The following is a 15,015-nucleotide window of genomic DNA, read 5'->3' on the forward strand; positions in this document are numbered from 1 at the left end:
ACTGAATGCCCACTGAACAAAAGACAAACAGGCATCCCAGAAGGAACTTCTGACCTGCAATTCAGTTTTTAAACAGCTATGGGACATCAATATTTTATATCACCATCTGACATTGCCATCATTCAGTGTGCACAAAAAGTCTCATTCAGTGTGCACAAAAAAATGAATGGATCCCTCAACACAGTACGGTTTATTGGAAAGAGCATGGGCTTTCCTGTTAAACAGCCCAAGATTATATAATCTTCCCTGTTCCCTTAGCTTCATGTGCACATAGCCTGTGTCTCACAAGGCCTCATGCTTAGAAAGGCTCTGCATTTGGTTTAATGTTCTATTTTTAACAAGTTTTTAACAAGGTGCACCACATTTTCATTTTGCTACAGGCAGATCCTAGAAATTAATGTAGTTGGTCCTGTCTTGTCCCTAGCATGCTGACTTTAGTGACCTTGGGCAAATTATGTAACCCAAGATGTTTTTCAAAAGTGTTTATACCATTTTGGATTAAGTATTCTTTCTAGGGGTACTTCGGTAGCTCAGTCTGTTGAGCATCCCACTCTTGATTTTGGCTCAGGTCATGATCCCAGAGTCATGTGATCAAACCCCGCATCGGGCTCAGTGGTGAGCATGGAGCCTGCTTAAGATTCTCTCTCTCTCTCTCTCTCTCTCTCTCTCTCTCTCTTTCCCCTTCCTCCCCTACTTGCACTCTCTCTCTCTAAAAATAAATCTTAAAAAAAAAAAAAAAAGAATTCTGGTTGCAGAAAACCCACAGAATAGGAAAAAAACTTTGCAAATGTAGTATTTGATAAAGATTTTGTACCTAGAACATGTAAAGAACTATTACAACTTAATTTTAAAAAGACACAGATCCTTCTATTTAAAAATGAGCAAGGGATCTGAATAGACAGCTCTCCAAAGAAGATCTACAAATGATAAATAATCTTATGAAAAGATACTCAACATAATTAGCCATCAAGAAAGTACAAACCAAAACCACAATGAGATACGACTTGATACTCACTAAGATGGTTATAATCAAAAAGACAAACAGTAATAAGTGTTGATGAAGATACAGAGAAATAATAATCTTCATATACTGGTGGGAATGTAAAATTATATGGCCATTTTGAAAAAATTTGGGAATCCCTCAATTGGTTAAATATAGACAACCATAAGACCTAGGAATTCCACTCCTATGTATATACCCCAAAGAAATGAAAGTATAGTCCACACAAATGTTTATAACTATTCATAATAACCAAAAAGTAGAAACAAGTATGTATCAACTGATGGGTTAAAAAAAGTGATATATTCATATAATGAAATATTATTTGGCTATGAAAAAAATGAAGTACTGCTACATGCTACAACATAGATGAACCTTGAAAACACTATGTTAAGTGAAAGAAACCAAGTGTGAAAGACCAAATATTGTGTGATTTCATTAACATGAGTGTCCAGAATAAGCAAATGTACAGAGCCAAAAGTAGACTAGGGTTCAGGAAGGATGACAGCTAAGAGGTATTGGGTTTCTTTGGAGTAATAAAAATACTTTAAAATGTATTGTGGTGATGGGTGAACTATACTAAAAGTCATTAAATTGTATACTTTAAATGGGTGAACTGATTGGTACATGAATTATATCTTAATTTTAAAAGAATTCTGGTTGCTCCACATCCTCATCAACATTTTATGCTTTCAGTCTTTATTTTTACCCTACTGATGTGTGGGTAGTGTTATCTCATTGTGGTTTCAATTTGCATTTCCCTGGTGTCTAATAATAATTGAGCACTTTTTTTCTTTGCCTCTCTTCTTTTGTAAAGTGGCTGTTCAAGTCTCTTGCCTATTTTAAACGAAGTTATCTTTTTCTTACTGCTTGATGCAATCATTCTGTGTTGCTGTTACAATTTGCCCCCAAGTTTAGCAGCTTAAAATAACAAATATTTATTATCTCTCTCAGATTCTGAGGTTTAGGAATCAGAGAGAGGCTGAGAGGTAGTTCTGGCTCAGAGTCTCTCCTGAGGTTGCAGTCACAGTGTTTGCTAGGACTACAGTCATTTGAATGCTCATTTGGGGCAGGAGGACCCCCTTCCAAACTCACTTATGGGCTCATTGTCAAGCTTCAGTTCCTTGCTACATAGGCCTTTCCACGGAGCTGCTCACAGCATAGCAGCTCCATTTCTCCAGAGTAAGTGAGCCAAGACAGAGAAACACCAAAACAGAAGCCAGAGTATCTTTTATAATCTAATCTTGAAAGTGAAGTACTATCACTGTGGCCTTATTCTATTGGTCACACATACCACACCTGGAGGCGAGGATCACTGAGGGCTGTGTGGAGGCTGGCTACCACTCGTGAATTATTTTTTTTCTTTTCTCATTACCAGTCAGTCATCAAGGCACACCAATTATTTCTTTGAAGCATCTCTCAGATTTGCCCTATCCTCTTGCCCTGTCCCATGGCAACCATTTCAGCACCCACATATAACTCATTCCAAATCTAACTTCCCTCTTCACCCGCAATCATCACACCCTTCAATGCACTCTGCATTTCATTGACAACAAATTCTCCCAAGATACTATTCAACTTTGGCTTATTATTCAGCTGCTAAATAATCTCGCAATTGTCTATAGCTATGTTGACCAATACTAGACACGTGTGGCTATTGAGCATTTGAAATGTGGCTTGTGCAAGTGAGGAAATGAATTTGTCTTTAATTTAAATTTAACAACTGAAGCAGTGTAAAATTTTTTTAATATTGATTACATGTTAAAACGGTTATATTTTAGATATATTGGGTTAGGGAAAATATATGATTATTTTCAGTTGTTTCTTTTTATTTTTTTAGTGTGACATAGAAAGTTTTAAATTACATACGTGGCATTATTATTGAACAGCAGTGGTCTGTAATGTCGAGTTCAAACTGACTGACTTTTGAGGTGACAGAAATAGGGCTCTACCGTACCTACCCAAACTTATTTCCCATGTACCTGCCCTCATTCCTGTCACACATCTCTCCTGGATGCCCCTGAGTACCTAATGTTCATGTCCTGCCTCTGTTCCTTGGTTCAGGTGATTTCTTATGTCAGGAAAGCTGTTCTTCTTTCATCCTCTTCTAAAATTTTTCCATCCTGAGGGCCTGTCTTGAGTCTCATTTTCCTGCAACAGTCTCTTATTCTAACCTGTACCAGATTCTTTTCTCCTGCATTTGAATTATACTTCTCATCAGCATTCTAGTTCATCACTCATTTAATGCTTAATTGTTTACTGAATGCTAATCTTCTCTCTTGAATTATACATTCCTTGAGGATAGAAACTATATCTTATATGTTGTCTGAATTTTTCGAAAACCTAGTGCTGGGAACATGATAAACAGGCATACAGATTTGATATACTAATTAACTAATTAGGAAAGATTTTGCATACAAATAACTGTGTGAATCTTAATCAGTGTAAACCTGGCATTGGTATGGAAAATAAGTTGTAAAAATTATTTGTCAAAACACAAATGCTCCTTGAATTAAGTACGCACAACATGTGAAAGATTATCCAGGAGCCAACACCAGGCAGGGAAGTGACTCCCTAGTGCTCTTCCCTGTTAGAAAGTGATTGGTAATCAATGAAAGGCTCTGAAAAGCTTGCCAAAAGATCACCACTGTTGGGTTGAGGTCCCTCAGCACACCTAGCCCCACCCACTACTCCTAAGCTCCACCACCAAACAAGGATCTCTTCAGTGCCAGAAGTGAGCTGCTTACACTAGCTGTCCCAATAACCCACTTCTGGAAAAGCCTCAGCGGTTGTGCCTTTTCTTCACTCTAACCAGCCTGAGGCTGTGCTACCTGGTCAGTTCTACCTTGCTCCCTTGCCCATGAGTTAAGGCTCAACCCTCCACTCCCTTCGATCAGTCTTCTTGAAAGAGTGCTGAAACCCACTCATTTCACCTTCTTTTCATACCTGAATTTCCCAAAATTTTGCAAAGTGGCCTTTTGTGGGAATAGTGTTTTGAGCCAATCTTTTTGTTTGTGTGCGTGTGTGTGTTTTTGTTGCTGTTGTTTTTGTTTTGTTTTCTTTTGTTTTATGCCAAGCTCCAGGGAAAAAGCCTGACCTAGAATTATCTCATTGGTCCCAACCTAAAGCTGTAAGTGTAGTGGTCTCAGTGTACCCCTTTGGCCAGCACCAACCACAGGATGCATACAACACAGACTACATGCACAGAGTCCCAGGTGTCTTCCCAAACAAAAGGAATTGGGTCATACAGTGGAGGCCAAAAAGTAAGACATTGCTCAATTATTACCAACAAGCAGTGCAGAAAACGGACCTTGATCCAATGACAATGTTAATCTCAACTTATTGGTCCCAAAAAGGATGTGATCCTTTCTTATATATAACTAGGTGAGCAGTATGGGATACTGTTGAACCTGTGACCCAACAGCTCTTCTTTTAAGGCATTTATCGTTTTCTCCTTTGTACTACAGTCATGGATGAGTAACCTTATAGACCCCAGAGTTCTGGGGAAGCCCAAAGTCCAGTAATGAAATCTGATCCCTTCCTTTTCCTCTTGCTCAGCGCCCAGTGCAAGTTAAATAAGCCCTTCTGTAAGGCTAATATTCAGTAAATAACATCAGTATGGCTACATGGTTGTTAAGACATCGAAATGCTTCCAAACCAATTAATAAGTACCCACTGTCCATGTCAGCTAATCTGGTCAATCTGGCCCCAAGGACCCCAGGTGGGCACTACTGAGGAGACCAACCTGGTACCTGCCAACCAGCAGGCCACAGCTGTCTACACTAGACCACAATGCCATGTGCTCATAGTAGGCCAAGCCCTTTTATGGAAGATAACACTTCTGGCAATAGTGCTGTGTACCTGAAGGCATGTGCCTGGTGCCTGTCAGGCTGCTGCCTTGGTCGAGACTGCCTGCTGCAGGCTAACCCCAACGTTGCCCTCACAGCACTGCAGTATACCACAGCTGTTCAATATTTTGAATATCACCCTTGCCCTTTTGTATGTTTGTGCTAATCACTGTGTGCAAACCAATGAACAGGACCCGACTACGTGCATAGTAGTGCAGTTATTGAAAGGATCACATACGCCAAAACTGGATCCAAAAAATCTCAAGTAGCACCACATCTGGGTGCCTTTTCTTCTCTCTCCCTCTTTTCTTGGCCACATGCAATCTCGTGCACACTTGTGAGATGTCTGCTTCTCTCCTGGTGCTTTGTCTAGTCAATTTGAAGGCCTATTATAATCCAGGTACTATGTGAGGTGTTGGGCCCTGCAGCCTTGGAGGTTAAAGGGTGCTATGGAAGCACCTAGTAAGGCCACCTGTCATAAACCAGAAATCAGAGAAGGCTTCTCAGAAGAAGTGACTGTTTTAGACATCGGGAAACTCGGCACAGATAGAGCAAAGCATACAACTGCAGATTCTGATGGTGGCACTAGAGAGGTAGGGTGGGATCAGATCACAAAGAGCCCATGAAGCCACCTTTAAAGAGTATGTAAGCAGAAATACGACATTATCAGATTTTAGTTCCGTCAGTATCACTTTGAAGTACGGCCAGTGGGTCAGAGAGAACACGCCTGGCTCCCCACACTCCTCCCCATATCTTTTCTGAGCTTTCATACTTGCTTGACTTGCAAGAAGTTTTGATTTGCCCTGGCTTGTCTGATCCCGACTGTACTTCATGACATCATCCCACAATTTGGCTTTTAAATAGTTATTTATTTACATACTCTTTTTGCTTTTGCCATGTTTGCTAACTAGCCAATCTGTTTCTCATTATCTGAACTCAGCAGAGCAATCTGATTAGCTCATGAATGTGAGACCTTGGATCAAGGGGCCATGGGGTTTCATCATCTATTTGGATACTGGGGATGTCCGTGGCTTCCAAGATTAAGTGGGTTTGGCAGGGAAGGGTGACTTATTTCCCAGATCATCAACCAGTATCCATGCCCAGAGTTATGATTCAAATAGCAACTGATAAAAATAGGAGCATTAATAAAATAGAAAATTTTAAAAACAAAAATGGTTTCTGTTAGAAAAAAATGTGCACAGAACATTCTAGAAGAATATCTACCCCAAATGTTAACAACAGGTAGGTGGTGGTGAAAGTATGGGTAACTCAGTACTTCTCTATAGTTATTTATATTTTCTATTGTTTCTCATGAGAAAAGTTGTTTTATTAACAAAACACAAAAGTGGTTTTAAGGAAATGACAAATACTGCACAAAATCTACCATATTTTTTTCTTTATAAGTAATTCTGAAAATAGTTTTTGGACAAATTTTCTGTTTACTAGATGCACTGGATTCTAGGGAGTTGCTACCAGGTAGTGATGTACCACATCAAAGAAGATTGAAAGGTTTATGTTTTCTCCATAAAATAGTTTCTCCAAATAAAATTCTTAGAAAAGCTTTAATACAGCTGGTCCAAAGGTAGTGAGTTATCTCAATTGATTGTTCACAGTCAGTTACAGATCTCTTTGTTCTACTCTTCCCCTTTTTCACTATTGCACTTCACTAAAAAAAAAGGAAAAGAAAAAGAAAAGCTGTAATGCATTTCTTGACTTTGATATATTGCATGTCAAATTATATCTCTAATAATTAAAAACACACGCATAACACATACACATCATAAGACGTAATGCTAACATTGTAAAGACTTCAAAAAAAAATAAGCCTTGATAGATAGTAACAGTACAGAATCTATTTGTATATTTCTAATAATTGGCATATTTCTAATATGCAATGTCATTATTTAAAAATATGTGTATTATACACGCACAATATTGAGGACCTCAGTTTAGCAATGCATATTTAAAATGACTATTAAAACATCTCCAAATGAGTAAATGAGTAAACTGATCTGTCCTACCAAGTTCAGTAAGTTACATTACAAATTCTATGACATTAGCAAGTGCCACAGGGAACTGTGTAATCAGGAAGATCTTTTGTAATAATTATGGCTTTTAAGCTCTTCCGGGTTTCCCTAGAACTCTTTGTATGTATGTACACATAGCAATAATAGTTACAAAAATGTAAGTAGATTAACATTTGTCTTAAAGTATGCATATACCTTTATTAGATGCTTTAATATTTGGTATCTCTTTTAGGGAGGAGAAATAAAATCAAATGAATGTTGAAATAGTATGTTTTTCTACTCATATGAGAAAGGTTTTCGAATCCTTTTCAGAGTCACTTTTACGTTGTGCTTGGTTGGTGAGACTTTCTATGCTCTTACTACTATATTCACTTTCCCTGAAGGCTAAGGAAAGAAAATTAGAATTATTGGTATTCCATGCAACTACAATGCTCAAAAACCCTCCTTTAAGACTCTTGCCTCCAAATCCAAATTAAAAAACCAAGATAACTCATCCCATGATATGAGTGGTAAAATCAATTGAAATTTGTGTAATTTCTGCCTATATTTAGGAGCAAAAGAATAACTTAGAGCAAAAAGATAGTGGAAGGCAAGACAGCAATGTTTGGGATGTGTTTTTAAGATTCACAGTGGATAAAGTAGGAAGTAATTTTCAGCTGATGAAAGGTTTATGGTAAATGGTAACACCAAAGATTTTTTTCAAGTTTTAATTTGTGACTTCAACAGCAACAACTTAGAGATAGCTGCTGCTGTATGCTGACCTCTTCCTAGGTTCTGGAGTGTATTAAGGATGGGACCTCCACCCTGACAGAGAACATAAGACTATGTAAGAAGATGGAGAGCAGGAGGCCAGAAATGGTGTGGAGAAGTGAATGGTGACTGGAAATTCACTGCTTTTCCTCATCCTGTCAAGCAATGGCCTGCACCTTTCACTTAATTCATTGGTCCTCACAGAAGCATCTGTTGAATTGCATTTACTATTATTTCCAACATAAAATGTAACTGTATTTGTCAGGTAATATATTTAACTTTTCTTGTGGAAAAAGAGGGGGAAAATGTGTATGAAGAAAGACACTGAAATAAGCGCCAAAAAAGGAGACAAGTGTATGTTCTTCCTAATTTTCCAAGGTTTTCTTTCCATTTATAACATTTCTTTTGTGGAAACCTGAGATTAGTCACAATAAGCAAATATTCCAGTGTCAGTACATTCTATAAAAACACTTACGATAATCATTTAGGGTCAGATTTAATATTTGTGAAGGCATTTTAAAAGCTAGCATTATTTTTAAGTTGTAAGGTATTAGGAGTAATAATACAGCCTATGTGCCCAAATGTGTCTCCAAAGGCACTTAAATACCAGAAAAAGAAATTAGTTAACAAATTAAAAACCCAGTATAATCAGCATGTGAGAGATCTATTTGTCTCCTCTTGCCTTTCTAGTCTCTTGTTGCCTTAAGTTTTTACGAGAATGATTTGGTAACATGATGTGTAATGGAGATAATATGGGTGCAGTTTAGGAAAAGAACTTGATTTTGTGTGTTAGATATTTTAAAGTAGCCTTTTAAAGTTCTTACTGAATAGCTAAGAAATTAAGAAATATTTGATGTTCTATTCCCTATGAAATGAATGTCATAATCATACTTGTCATGCAATATCCAAAAGATAGATTACGAAATTGTTAACAATTCGTAAAAATTGTTAAAAATTTGTAAAGCTACGCCAACTTATTCCAAAGCAAAACACACCAAAGGAATAAGCAATCAGGATATAAATATTCTGAGATTACAAAGTATGCAATAAAATGATTTTACAAACTAAAGAGTATCAGGGAGGATCCAACAATAAATTGATTTTAGGGTCTTCTCTGGATAGCTAATGTAAACAAGAAAATATTCAGGAAAGTTTAAGAATTGGAGGAAATGACTCAATTGATAATATGCTCCAGCGGATAACCTTTGTACTAAACCACAAGAACACTCTACACTAATCAGCAGGGGCTGGGCTGGGCAGTTTAGTAAGGAATGTTCAAATGAAGACAGGGGAAGGCGATCCAGTGTCCCTCCCCCAAACTTTTTGCTCTCAGATTCCAGCGTTTAACTTAATTTAATCCAGTGTTAATTAAGACAGAGTGGAGATCAGACCCTAAGGATCCATATACTTCAAGGCTTTGACATTTACTATATTTTACCTCTAGGAACATGGAAAAGTAAGTGAAAAAGTATATAATTCCCATTTTATGAAAATTAACATATATACATTGTGTGTGTGTGTGTGTGTGTGAGTAGTGTGATAGAACAAAGATAAATATATAAACCCAATAAAATTTTGTTAGAAGCCTATAAGCCCAGGAATTGGAAAACACCTATAAATATATTTGCATTACTTGTTCTAAAAAATCTATCCTTTGCTTTTGATACCTTAGCTACTTGTAGCCCTCAATATTATATCTGATTCCCCCTAGATTATATAGTTCAGTAAATTTTCACTGTAACTTAAGAACAACTCAAAAAGTTGTAATATACTATCACAAATGCTAATGATTTCTCCCTCAAATCTTTAAAAGAAATCACAGCTCTGCTTTGTTTTCACAAGAGTTGTTCAGTCTTTTCTAAGACAAGTATAAATGATTCGTACTAGGATTTAAAAGGAATCCATAAGATTGTGCAATATGGTGCTAGGAAACTCTTACAATTAATTCAAATCTAGTCCTTGTGTGGATAACCTACATTTTCCTTATTTGTTAACCACCTAATATACTATGGTTGCGTCTTCTTTCCATACACTTGACAGAAAATATACAGGTGGCAAATGCTGCAAAAATCATTAAAATCCAGCCAACTACAGTCAAAACCAATTTCACATGTCTAGCAGCTGATTTCAGGTTATGAGGTGTGGCAGGGGCAGGTGTGCAATGTAGATCTATGAGGGAACAACTGGAGACTTCAAGCGAGTTTAATATGATGGAGGAAAGGGTATGACTCAGTCTAGAAAGCTGAGAACTGCCTGCTGCCACTGCTACTAGTGACCCTGATTCTAGAGCCCTTGGCTAACGTGTCATTAAAAGTCATGTTGAGCTTCCAATTTCAGCTCAGGTCATGTTGAGTCAGTCAGTTGAGCTTCCGATTTCAGCTCAGGTCATAATCTCACAGTTTGTGGGTTCAAGCCCCACATTGGGCTCTGTGCTGACGGCTCAGAGCCTGGAGCCTGCTTTGGATTCTGTGTCTCCCTCACTCTCTGCCCCTCCCCCACTCACACTGTCTTTCTCTCTCTCTCTCCCTCTCTCTCTCTCAAAAATAAATAAACCTTAAAAAAAATTAAATCATGTTTCAAAAAATATATAAATCATTTAATGATATGGCGAAATGCTCATATATGATGATTAAACAACAGCTCACAAAACAGTATGTTTAGTAACATTTGTAAAAATAATACAGAGAGAGAAGATGGAACATTATACTCTAAAATGCTAACGGTTACAGTATTTGCGGTGGGTTTTATTTCCTTCTTCATATTTTTTTCACATTTTTTGAGTTTCCACAAACTTTTCTTCATAATGTGTTAATTTTATAACAAGAAAAAAAGTCAACAGTTTCATTTGAAAGCATTTATTTAGAATACTTAGACTATTTTTGGGGCGCCTGGGTGGCGCAGTCGGTTGAGCGTCCGACTTCAGCCAGGTCACGATCTCGCGGTCCGTGAGTTCGAGCCCCACGTCGGGCTCTGGGCTGACGGCTCAGAGCCTGGAGCCTGTTTCCGATTCTGTGTCTCCCTCTCTCTCTGCCCCTCCCCCGTTCATGCTCTGTCTCTCTCTGTCCCAAAAAGAAATAAACGTTGAAAAAAAAAAATTTAGAATACTTAGACTATTTTTCAAAATATTTACAATATTTGAAAAAGCTAATTTGGGCACAGAGTTACCTTATTGAAATTAAAAGGCTATACCATTGGCACAGTATAATCCAAAAGAAGATGAATGAAAGGAAATAGAGGACTCAGAAATATGGCCTAGTGCATAAAACAGCTTAATGTATGATACATTGATCATTACACATTAGTGGGATGTTTGCTCACTAACAATGTCAGGAAAGTTGGCTAGATATTTGAGGGAAAATGAACTTGGAGTAATAAAAATGCAACTAAAACTGTGATGTGAAATTAGGAAAGGTTTTTTTTGTTTGTTTGTCGGTGTGTATTTGATAATAGACACAGTAATGAGATAGGCAACATCATTGACAGTGAGGAGTGTTTTGAAGGGCAATTGTCATATTGTAATCATATTGTAGACTATGTAATTCTAGGCATCTAACCTAAAGAAATATAATAGACACTGGAAATTTATGAAGGATATATCTTCTAGACTTGGACTCTTTAAATCTGTGTTTTCAAACTGTGTTCCAAAGAGCTCTGGTGTTCTGTGATGGTGGGGAAAGGGGCAGAGTATGCCTCAAAGATAAGGAAGAAGTTTCCTTTAACTCTGCAGGTGGCTTTTATTTATATGTTATGTGCCTATAGATTACTTATTTTCTTAAAGATTCCACTGAAAACATTAAGTTAGAACACCACTATACTGGACTCTTTGATTTCTTCAATAAAATGCAATGGAGTGTTATTTCTCAAAAACTATTGGAGAAGTAGAGAACAATAGTCAGAGTGTTACATTCCCAAACGCTGGACTCACGGTAATTTAAATTCCTGCTTCAGGAAACCTGAAATCATTCTATAATTACGTTGTAAATAGTCAAAATCTCAGATATAAAATCTGAGACTATCCGGGCCTGTCACTTAAGAAATAAAAGATTGGAGTTCTATGATATTCACCAGTGTTCTTTAACATATCAGTCTGTCCTAACAAGAACCAACTTCCACTCAGATGTTTCAACAGAAGAGATTTTATTAACTGAGAACAAACTGAGGGTTGATGGGAGGTGGGTGATGGGTATTGAGGAGGGCACCTTTTGGGATGAGCACTGGGTGTTGTATGGAAACCAATTTGACAATAAACTTCATATATTGAAAAAAAAAAAGAAGAGATTTTATTGAAGGGACTACTTATAGAAGTTTTGGGTTAGGTTTAGGGTAGGGCAAAGGTATATAACATGACATGGAGATGGTAAGAGATGTGGAGGTACCCAGGTTCTGACAACATAAGAAGCCACTGACCACTGCTAGGACTGAAGGGGTAAGGGGAGGAGATCAAAACCAGGAAAAGAGGTGAGAATAAATACCCCAACTTTTCTCCTTTTCCCCCCTCCAACCTATTGTCGGTATAACCCATTGGTCAATCCTACCTGGAATGACCCCAGAGAAAATAGTTTTTGAAAGTTCTGCCTTCAGAGGCACAGAGTTTAGCAGAGAAGAATGGAAAATGGATCTGGCAGAGAGCTGGTAGAAAGTAACTAGCAAACTTACAATAGTGAAATATTGGGAACCCTGATCCAATAATAGGGGAATGCTTAAGTAAATGATAGTATTAACCATTCTCTAATTAAGTAAATAATGGTACTCAAAAGACCGTTATGAATTCAAGGAGCATGGAAGAGACAGCAAACAACTCCATCTGGGAGAGTGAATTCAGGGGAAATTTTCTCAAAAATCTAAGCTAAAGTGCTTTTTTGCTGCCTAAGCAAAGTTTCTTATATTTTTGCTTATTACAAAAGCAACACATATTCACTACAGGAAGCACACACATAACAGAAAACCAAATATCTACAATTTCACCTCTAGCCCAAGACCACTATCAATATCTCAGTGTGTTTACAGCTTTCCAGATCTTTTTCTATGCGTACATACACATGATTATGTCGTATTTGAGATGATAACATAGATATGCTTTTTTTAATGTAATAAATCACGAATACTATCTCATGCAATAAATATTCTGCAACTTTTAAAAACATTTAAAACTTTTAAAATACTTGTTTCCTCATATCTGGTTGTGACTAATTTCTCTCCTCAGACATTTAGCATGCTTTCTTTTTTGGCTATTACCAAATGCACTAGGATGAACTTTCTTGAAGTCTACTCTTTGTACACATTACTGCCTTCATGCCAATTTCAGTCCACAGCCTGTTTTTCTACAGCCCTGAAGCTAATAGCTCTCATATTTTTAAAGGGTTTTGAAAACAAAAGCACACACACAAAGAAGCAACAGAAACATATGTGGCCTGCAAAGCCTAAAGTATTTACTATCTGGGCTCTTACAGAAAACATTTGTCAATTCCTGTATTATGAATTCCCAGAAATGCAGTTTTTGAGGCAAAGGGTGTGAACATTTTTTGAGGCTTTTACTGGGTTCGGCCAAGTTGCCCTCTAGAAACACCGAAGTAACTTATATCCTTCTCAGTACTGAGCTTGGTGGTTGACAGAGAATCTGAAGCAGGCTCCATGCTGTCAGCACAGAGCCCAATGAGGGGCTCCAACTCACTAATGGTGAGATCATGACCGGAGCCGAAAACCAAAAGTCAGATGCTTAACCGACTGAGCCACCCAGGTGCCCTGCAAATTGCAAATTTTTTGACAGTTTTTACTTGTCTTTTACCTTTATGGGTCTTTTTGATGAAAGAAATTAAAAATTCTATAGTCAAGTCTGTCACTTTTCCTTTGTAATTTTGCCCTTTGCTCCAAGCTTACTTTCAGATTAAAAGCAATTCACTTATATTTTCTCCTTGCACTTTTAAGACTTCTAAAAAATTTAAATCTTTTAATCCTTCTCAAATTTAGAGTCTGAGGAAGATATTTAAAACACCAATAGGTAATAGAATGGGAGTCACATTGCTGGGTTCAAATTCGGCCTCACTACATATTACATGTGTAAGTAAATGACCTAACCTCTTAGGTTCAGATTTGTTTTTAAGTGGAAATAACAATAACACCTACCCCAGGACTGATTTAAGAAAGAACAGCTATACAACACAAAAAGCACTTAGCATAGTGCCCTTAGCTATTATCATAGTAGCTAGAGAATCCGGCCTGCAAAAGAACTTGAGTTGTCCCACGCTAGAGACCACAGAAGCAGGCTAGGAGCAGAAACATGAGTTCAGTCTGGGAGATGGAAAGTTGTAAGCTCTATTTCCTGGACTATGACAAGTTGAGTGTTGCCCTGGGCTCCTGTGTTGGTGGTTCCTCACAGCCCAGGGAACAGGGGACCAGGCGTTGACAACTCAGGAGGCAGTCTTGGGTGCTTTTGGAAAATACAGTTAAGAAAACCTGCCAGCTGGAACTTTAAAACCGAGCTTCTAAATTTCTAGCCATGGAGTGAGTTACAGGTATGTAGATATTGGTCTCCTTGGTCCTCCAGGTGGAAGGGCCCGGTTATGCCCGCAGAAGGAGCCTGTTTTGTTCACCCTGTTTGGGGCTGTATCATTTCCTAGCTGTGCCAAGAAGTGAAAGGAAAGGGCAGAAGGCCCAATGCATTCACAGACAACATTCAGTCGGTTGGGCCAGCTGCCAGGCCACCTTCTACTCAAAATTTCATGTTGCTTTTTAAAAATTTTGAATCCACCCCCAATTCAAAAATATTAAAAAAAATTTTTTTATATGTTTATTTATCTTTGAGAGAGAGAGAGAGAGAGAGAGAGAGAGAGAGCGCATGATCAGGGGAGGGGCAGAGAGAGACAGGGAGACATAGAATCCAAAGCAGGCTCCAGGCTCCCAGCTGTCAGCACAGAGCCGGGACACGGGGGCTTGAACCCACTAACTCAGAGATCATGGCCTGAGCGGAAGTCAGATGCTTAACTGACTGAGCCACACAGGCGCCCCTCAAAACCATTTTTAAGGCATCCTGAAAACCACAGTTTAAAGGGTTTTTAGAGAGAGGGGTTCCCTACCTATGATGTGCTTCCTGTCAAGGTGGCCCTAGGCCCACACCTTATAAGGCAAAGGCCCGGGAGACACCGCCTTGGTTTGGAGAACCGCCAGCACACTTGACATTTCTATTAGACTAGTGGGACCCGATTGTCACTGGCAGAAAGTCTATGTTCAGAGCTGCCGACCCGTCTGTCAAAAACCCTGAATCCCCAAAAGAGTACGGAAAAATGGAGCAGGAGGATTTCACAAACGAAATTTGTGGGCGGCCGCAAGGAAAGAACAAAAACAGCGGGTTAGGTGACCCGGGGGCCTTTTCCTCCTAGCGCCCCTGCTCCCT

The 15,015-nt window shown here is 38.3% G+C and overlaps 1 protein-coding gene across 1 annotated transcript in view; it reads right to left on the reverse strand.

Moving 5' to 3' along the window:
* Positions 1-15,015, reverse strand: part of HIBCH (3-hydroxyisobutyryl-CoA hydrolase) — a 149,881-nt gene that overhangs the window by 105,039 nt on the left and 29,827 nt on the right. The window lies entirely within an intron of this gene.

The sequence above is a fragment of the Puma concolor genome, chromosome C1 (assembly GCF_028749965.1).
Source record: "Puma concolor isolate L17-30 chromosome C1, mPumCon1.1.hap2, whole genome shotgun sequence".
NCBI classification, from domain to species: domain Eukaryota; kingdom Metazoa; phylum Chordata; class Mammalia; order Carnivora; family Felidae; genus Puma; species Puma concolor.